Here is an 8,950-nt window from a genome sequence, read left to right as displayed (position 1 = left end):
CTTTGCTATATTTTGCTGTCTTAATTGTACTTATTTTCTCTATTCTTGGTGTTCTGGCATTTCTATTGTCACTAATCAGGGAGAGACTGCCCTCCCAAAGGTAGCCAGTCCTAAGGGATAGCAAAAGGCTTGTCAGGGAGCGCATCTTTCATACACAGACTAACCAATCCAGAGCCCACAGCCCTAACCATCTCCTTTATCAAGCTCTTACGTACCTAGGCCAGTGTTTCCTCTCCCCTCAGTCAACCTAGGGTCAGGTCCAAGTCAGCTAGGGACAGACCTTATGCCACAAAGCCCACCTGCGTTATACAAACTAGGCAGTCCAAAGCTGTTTACCCTGCCTTACCTCACCTTTCCCTCTAAAACCCCAATAAAGTTTCTAGCCTATGACTTTATCTCATCCCTTCTGCCCACTGACTTCCCTTGGTGCCCTTCCATGTAGCACAGCATGGTGTGCTGTGTCTCCTGTTTTTAGTATCTGTGAGCAGAAACTTCTTCCTCTATGGGAATCACCTCATGTCTCTGTGTCTTAACACACCCGATTAAAACAAATCTCAAGTGCAAATGTTAAGGCATTTACTTCTTATGTCTTCTCACTTCGTATGAAACATACTATACAGTTAATTTATTTATATCGTTTATTGCACGTCATCCCTAATTAGAATACAAGTTTCATGAAGTAGGAATTTATTTTTGTTATTTTTTTTAACTTCTATATCTCCATTATTAAGAACATTCCCCAGTAAATTCTGGGTCCTCAATAAATATTTATGAAACGAATGAATGAAATACTAATGAATAAAATGAATCTAATATTTTCCTTTCAAGTAAGGAAAACAAGAGGCAATTAATGTTGGCATATTGATATATTTTCTGTCAGTTTATGCATTTTTGTTTACAGCTGACTTAGTATTTCCATCTGATAACAGTCATTTGAATGTTTGCTGAGCAGCTGCTTGCTCTGTATCAGACTTTGTGCTGGATACTGGGCAGGCAACGATGACAAAATAAACACTATTCTTGTCTGGAGGCAGTTTTCAGCCTTCAAATTTTAAATCTCCTGTTTATTATATTATGGGCAATCCCCCATGTTTCAAAATGAGATTTCATGAAAATTAATTTTAATAGTTGTGCAGCAAAAGATCTAAAGCAATCTTCCATGCATTACATTGGGCCGGCAGATTTGTTTTGTTTATAGACATAAAGTTTAAATTAGTTGCCAGTAATGTAAAAGTTGATTGATTTAACATTAACTAATCCAGATTTCCAGCTGCTGCAAGAAAATAGGGAATTATAGAAAAAGGCACCTGGATCCTCTCAAAAAACTTGTTGATACTTAGAGCTGAATGGCAGCTTCTAATGTAGATCTAGTATTGGTTTTTCTGTAAGGTTTTCTTTCATCTCCCTGTTTTACTCATTTATATTAACTGACTGATCTCTGTTCATTTTGACTTTGTGACCTCTGTATAGAATATTCCATTATATGGCTGCATCATAATTTTCTTAACTATTTCCCCAAGGTTAAACAATTAGGTTATTGCTAAATCTTCACTGTTATAAACAACAGATAAATCTCTATCTATATGTCAGATTCTTTCCTTAGGGTAGATTTTTCTAAAAGGGAAATTACCAAGTCAGAGGGTAGGGATATTTTACTTGCTTTTCAAAAGAGTACATAATTTTCTACTCTCAGTTATGTACGAGGGTGCATATTTCAATAATGGCCTAATGAAGCTGCTTTTTAAAATGTTCTCATCTTTACTAATTTAATAAGCAAAAATTGTATTTTAATTTAGATTTCTTTGATCACCATTGAGATTAACCAGTCTGTATTTTATTAGCAGTTATGCAGCACTATTTGCAAAATTACTTTTATTTCAATTTACCATATTTTTGTGTTTGATATGAGCCTTTTCTCTATTATGTTAAGTATTTCTGTGGCTTATTTACTATACATTTTTGTTATTAATTTTTAACTTTATGCCTTCTTTGATAAGTTATTTACTTTTTAATATTCAAATCAGGATATTTTTATTTTTTAATTTTTTTCTATTGTTTTTAACTTAACTGTATCCTTTATCCTGTAGAGGTAAATTAAATAGCCATATATACATTATAGTTTTCATGACTGATTTTAAATATTTTGCTTTTTATTACTTTTGGAATTTATTTTGGTATAAAGTCAGTATCTAAATTTTTGTGTTGTATTGTCAATTTTAATTGTTTTGCATTTTTTTCACTAGCATCAAAATCAATATTCTGAAAAATATTTCCTTTTTTTTTCTTTTTTGAGACAGAGGAGTCTCGCTCTGTCGCTCAGGCTGGAGGGCAGTGGCGCGATCTCCGCTCACTGCAAGCTCAGCCTCCCAGGTTCACACCATTTTCCTGCCTCAGCCTCCCAAGTAGCTGGGACTACAGGCGCCTCCCACCACGCCCGGCTAATTTTTTTTGTATTTTTAGTAGAGACGGGGTTTCACCACCTTAGCCAGGATGGTCTTGATCTCCTGACCTCGTGATCCACCCGCCTCAGCCTCCCAAAATGCTAGGATTACAGGCGTGAGCCACCGCGCCCAGCCCTGAAAAATATTTATTAAATAAACCTCTTTCATGCTGATGTATATACCTTATTAACTGTGTATTAACTTCTTGTGTACATTAGCAACTGTATCTAAGTGGTATTATTTTGTTTCATAAATCTTCCTGTCAATGCTTATGTCATTTCATTATTCAAACTTTATAAGATACTTTAGTGGCCATATCCCATTAAATATAAATCCTTAAGAGTTCATTTTTTAAAAGAACTCATTTGTCTCTAGTTTCTCTGGAGTAAAATTAGAATTATAATTTCAAGTTCCAAAATATCTTCTAAGTGATGTCATATAAATACATTTAAAAATAATTACCATTCTAAGAATAATATTGACACATAATTTTTGATCTTTCAAAAAATAGTAGTCCCTTCACTTTTTAACATTTCTGTTATATATTTTTACAGTGTTATTTTTTTCCATAAAAGTCTAGCACACATTTGGCTACAATTATTTTTAACTATTTTATATTTTGTTGCTATTTTGAGGTGATTATTTTCTATTACATTTTCTGCCAGTTTATTTTTGGTATTTAAGGAGAATTTTTTTTTTATATTTACATGTGTTTCTGAATCTTTATTTTTTACCCCTCCATTGACTCAATAAATGTTATATATTCAACATTATTGTCCCTAATATTTTATCTTCCAATTATAATTTTTATTTTGATTACATTATCTATTGTTTTGGTTATAATTGCCAGAACATTAAAACTATTAACGAAGCCAAGTGTGGTGGCATGCACCTATAGTCTCAGCTACTTGGTAGTCTAAGGCAGGAGGATTGCTTGAGCCCAGGAACTCAAACCTGTAGCTCACTATGATCACTATGATCATGGCTGACTGGCCACTGCATTCCAGCTTGGGCAACATAGCAAGATCCTGTCTCTAACTATATATCTATATAATATATATATAATATCTATATAATATATATTATATCTATATATTTACAGATACATATTATATATATTATATATATTTATAGATATATATTATATTTATTTATAGATATATATTTATAGATATATATATCTATAAATATATATATATAAACAACATTTCATATCTTTGCCTTCACTATGGCTTTATTGAAATTATCGCTAATGTTTTACATTCAGGTATGATATTGCCTATTGATTTGCCAATATCTTCATCAGGTTAATTCAATTGTTTTATGATTTATTAATTATTTTTATATGGAATTAGAGTTAAATTTAAACCACTTTTCTGGAATCTCTTGAGATAATTGAACTTTGAAAATTGTATTAGATGATGTTATTTATTATGTTTTAAAGATAATATATTTTTGCTTTTCTATAGTTCAGACTGAATTACTCGTTTGCTCTGCTATTAGACTTTATTAGTACATTTAAAGATATTTATAAGTGAGATCACATAGAGTTTTTCTTGTTTGCCTTATATGTTTAAGCTTTCAGGTTAGATTACAACTGGATTTATAACATTGGTCTCTTTCTCTCTGTCAGGGTTGGTCTCATTGAGAAGGTAACAGATACGCAACGACTTGAAGGAAGTGAGTGGGGAGCCATACAGCTATTGGGGGAAACCAATAAAGGCAGAGTGAACAGCTAGTGCACAGCCCTAAGTTAATGAGTTTTTTCAATATGCCAGGCTTGGTGTTATATCCAGGGGTTTAAAGAGAAATAAAATGTTAACCCTAACCTGGTTCTACCAATGAAAGTATATTGATCTGCTATAGTAAGACAACTACTATGAGAGAGAGAATCAAATAGTGCTTTTGGAGGCTATAAGAAAGGATTCTAACCCAGCCTGGAGGAAGTCTGGGAAGAACTCCTGCTGGAGACATTGCTTCATATGGGTAGAGTGAGTAGGACCTACCCAGGTAAAGGAGCAAGATCTGAGTGAGAATAAAATACATATAGACAACTTAAATCAGTCAAGCTTGATGTGAGGAAATACCACAAGAGAGTGGTAATGAGAGTCAAGATGGTATGTTAGCCTGTTTTCATGCTGTTGATAAAGACATACCTGAAACTGGGAAGAAAAAGAAGTTTAATGGACAGTTCCACATAGCTAGGGAGGCCTCACAATCATGGTGGAAGGCAAGGAGGAGCAAGTCTTGTCTTAATGGATGGTGGTAGGCAAAGAGAAGAGAGAATGAGAGCCAAGCAAAACGGGTTTCCCCTTATCAGACCATCAGATCTCGTGAGACTTGTTCACTATCATGAGAATGGTATGGGGGAAACCACCCCCATGATTCAATTATCTCCCACTGGGTCCCTCCCACAATGCATGGGAATTATGGGAGTACAATTCAAGATGAGATTTGGGTGGGGACACAGAGCCATACCATATCATTCTGCCCCAGACTCCCTCCCAAGTCTCATGTCCTCACATTTCAAAACCAATCGTGCCTTCCCAACCATCCCCCAAAGTCTTAATTCATTTCAGCATTAACTCAAAAGTCCACAGTCCAAAGTCTTATCTGAGACAAGGCAAGTCCCTTCTGCCTATAAGCCTATAAAATCAAAAGCAAGTTAGTTACTTCCTAGATACAATGAGGGTACAGGCATTGGGTAGATACAGCCATTCCAAATGGGAGGAACTGGCCAAACAAAGGGGCTACAGGCCCCATGCAAGTCCAAAATCTAGCAGCACAGTCAAATCTTAAAGGTCTGAAATGATCTCCTTTGACTCCATGTCTCATATCCAGGTCACACTGATGCAGGAGGTGCATTCCCATGGTCTTGGGCAGCCCCACCCCTGTGGCTTCACAAGGTATAGTCTTCCTACCAGGTGCTTTCACTGGCTGGCAATGAGTGTCTGCAGCTTTTCCAGGTGTATAGTGCAAGCTCTCCATGGATCTATCATTCTGGGGTCTGGAGGATGGTGACCCTCTTCTTACAGCTCCACTAGGTGGTGCCCCAGCAGGGACTCTGTGTGGGGGCTCCCACCCCACATTTCTCTTCTGCACTGCCCCACCAGAGGCTCCATGCCCCACCAGTGCTCCATGAGGACCCTGCCCCTATAGCAAACTTCTTCCTGGGCATCTGGGCGTTTCCAGATATCTTCTGAAATCTAGGTGGAGGTTCCCAAACCTCAATTCTTGACTTCTGTGCACTCGATGACTCAACACCATGTGGAAGCTGCCAAGGCCTGAGGCTTGCACCCTCTGAAGCTATGGCCCAAGGTCTACATTGGCCCCTTTCAGCCACGGCTGGAGAGGTTGGGACACAGGGCACCAAGTCCCTAGGCTGCACCCAGCACAGGGACCCGTGGTCTGACACTTGAAACCATTTTTTCTTCCTAGGCCTACGAGCCCATGATGGCAGGGGCTGCTGCGAAGACCTCGGACAAGCTCTAGAGACATTTTCCCCATTGTCTTTAGGATTAACATTCAGCTTGTTATTTATGCAAATTTCTGCAGCCTGCTTGAATTTCTCCTCAGAAAATGGGATTGCTTTTCTATCGCATTGTTAGGCTGCAAACTTTCCAAACTTTTACGCTCTGCTTCCCTTATAAAACTGATTGCCTTTGACAGCATCCAAGACACCGCTTAAAGGTTTTGCTGCTTCGAAATTTCTTCTGCCAGATACCCTAAATCATCTCCCTCAAGTTCAAAGTTCCACAAATCTCCATGGCAGGGGCAAAATGCTACCAGTCTCTTTGCTAAAACATAACAAGAGTTACCTCTGCTCCAGTTCCAAACAAGTTCCTCATCTCCATCTGAGACCACCTTGGCCTGGACCTTATTGTTATATCACTATCAGAATTTTTGACAAAGCCATTCAACAAGTCTCTAGGCAGTTCTAAACATCCTGCATTTCCTGTCTTCTTCTGAGCCCTCCAAACTGTTCCAATCTCTGCCTGTTATGCAGTTCCAAAGTTGCTTCCACATTTTTGGGTATTTTTTCAGCAGTGCCCTATTCTGCTGGTACCAATTTACTGTGATAGCCTGTTTTCACACTGCTGATAAAGACATACCCAAGACTGGGAAGAAAAAGAAGTTTAATGGACTTAACAGTTCCACATGGCTAGGGAGGCCTCACAATCACGGCAGAAGGCAAGGAGGAGCAAGTCACGTCTTACATGGATGGCGGCAGGCAAAAAGAAGAGAGAATGAGAGCCAAGTGAAATGGGTTTCCCTTTTTAAACCATCAGATCTTGTGAGACTTATTCACTACCATGAGAACAATATGGGGGAAATTGCCCCATGATTCAATTATCTCCCACCAGGTCCCTCCCACAATGCATGGGAATTATGGGAGTACAATTCAAGATGAGATTTGGGTGAGGACAAAGAGCCAAACCATATCAGATGGGAAAGCTTGGAGGGGTCAAACCATGTTGCACCATCCTCAGCAGTTTGTTATTTCTATGTGCCAGTAAGAAGCTACCTAAAGGCTTAAGGCAGAAGGAAAAGTCACATTTTGTTTTAGAAGAGTAATTGGCTATCACATGTAAATGACATTGACCTTGAATGGAGCAAAACTAAAAGCAAAGAGCTCGCTTAAGGCTTGTGTTGATCATCTGAACAAAGACTGAAACAGAACTGAACAAAGGCGACAGAGGAGAGGATGTGATGGGTGGATCTGACAGCTGGATTGTATGACTAAGTAAAAGACGATGTATTCTGCAATCGGTGCCCTGTCAGAGAAGGAATGCTAAAAAGGTGCAAGATAGGGGAAAATGATAAAAGGATAAACATATCAATCAAAGATTTAACGTCAAATAAAAAAACTGGCTTCCAAATGTGTTGTGTATATGTGTGTTTTAATTTCCTTTCTTCAAAAGTAGTGCACATTTTTATATTAGATCTGAGAGTCTGTTTTATTCTGCACTTGATACCTAATATATATATGTGTATTTCTAACAAAGTCTAAATATACCCAGGGGCTTGTTTATTAATTGAATTTCCTGAGGCATAATTCTTTCCCTTGGGGTGCCAATAACCTGATAATTTCAGATCTTTAATGGTTAGCTATATTAATGAGAACAAATAACCTTGTAAAGACTCTATTATTCATATTTGTCTTTTAACTTTTATTATAATATGAATTTCTTTCATTATCCCCTACCATACACATACAAACTTTTCTATTTTAGGAAGCCTTCAACAATGACCTGTTGTTGTGTTAACATTCAAAAGACAATCTTATAAAAGTGTCACCTCAGATGCATTGCTTCTAGTAGGAAGAAATTTGCTCCTGATTTTTGAGAGGTTAAATGAAGCCAGAAGGCTCCTGTGTCCTCTCATCAACCTCCCCTCCAGGCTGTTCTCTCAATCTTCCCACTGGGTGAATTAGTGCTACCTATTAAGTGAGCCCTCAGATGTGGAAAAGGCAGCAGCTTCTTTCAAGCAGGAGAGGCTGGGTGAAGCTGCCCTTTAGCACAATGGGGGACAAATTGCCTAGAGAAGGGGCAGTGAGTTGGGTCTGCCAGGTCTCATGGCACCCAAAGCTGAGCACAGCCCCCACCCAGAGGAAGAGAGGCTCCTGAGGATATGACAGAAGGGTCAATGTATTAGCATTCCTGCTGCTATGAGAAGACATCTGAGGACTACGTAATTTATAAAGAACATACATTTCTTTCTCACAGATCTGGAGACTGGGATGTCCAAGATCAAAGCGCTGACGAGTTCAGTGTCTGGAGTCTCTGCTTCCAAGATAACACCTTGAACTCTGTGTCCTCCAGAGAAATTAAACAGTTCCCTCAGATGGCAGAATGGATAGAAAACGGCAAAAGGGGGTCTAGCTTATTCTCTCTAGCCCTTTTATAAAGTTACTAATCCCATTCATGTGGGTTCCTCCTTCATGTCTTAATTACCTTGTGAAGGGTCCATCTCTTAATACTATCACGTTGATGACTAAGTTTCAACCTGAATTTTGGAAGGATCACAAACATTCACACCATAGCAGTTTACATGACAAAAGAGTGAAAGGCATACAACAAGGGATGATTGGATGTAGCCATGGACAAAGTTATCCTGAGTACAGCTTTGACAAAAAGGGCTCTGAGAAAAATTCAAACTGTGTGACTCTGATATCTGCAAGTATCAGAAAATTCAAACATGGCTTGAGTTTATTTAACTTGAAAAGTGATTAAATGTTGTAGGAAATTTATAGATGGCAAACCTCCAGCATTTGTATTAATCATGCAATTGTCACAGTTCCATTCCAATGGCTTTTCGTGCTGTTGTTGTATAGCATTATCTCTCTCTGGGTGCTTTTGGTGCACTTGATATTAAAACCAACTCTGAAATCATACTACCTTGGGTGATTTTAAACCTTTGTGATAGGGCATAAAATATCTGGGAACATCAAAGTCAAGTCATACCTAAAACTTCTGCCTAAGATACTGACCACCCACATCAAACTTTTC

This window comes from Pongo pygmaeus, chromosome 2 (assembly GCF_028885625.2).
Source record: "Pongo pygmaeus isolate AG05252 chromosome 2, NHGRI_mPonPyg2-v2.0_pri, whole genome shotgun sequence".
Classification (NCBI taxonomy): Eukaryota; Metazoa; Chordata; class Mammalia; order Primates; family Hominidae; genus Pongo; species Pongo pygmaeus.
The sequence above is the reverse complement of the archived record's forward strand: the minus strand, read 5'-3'. Positions refer to the sequence as shown.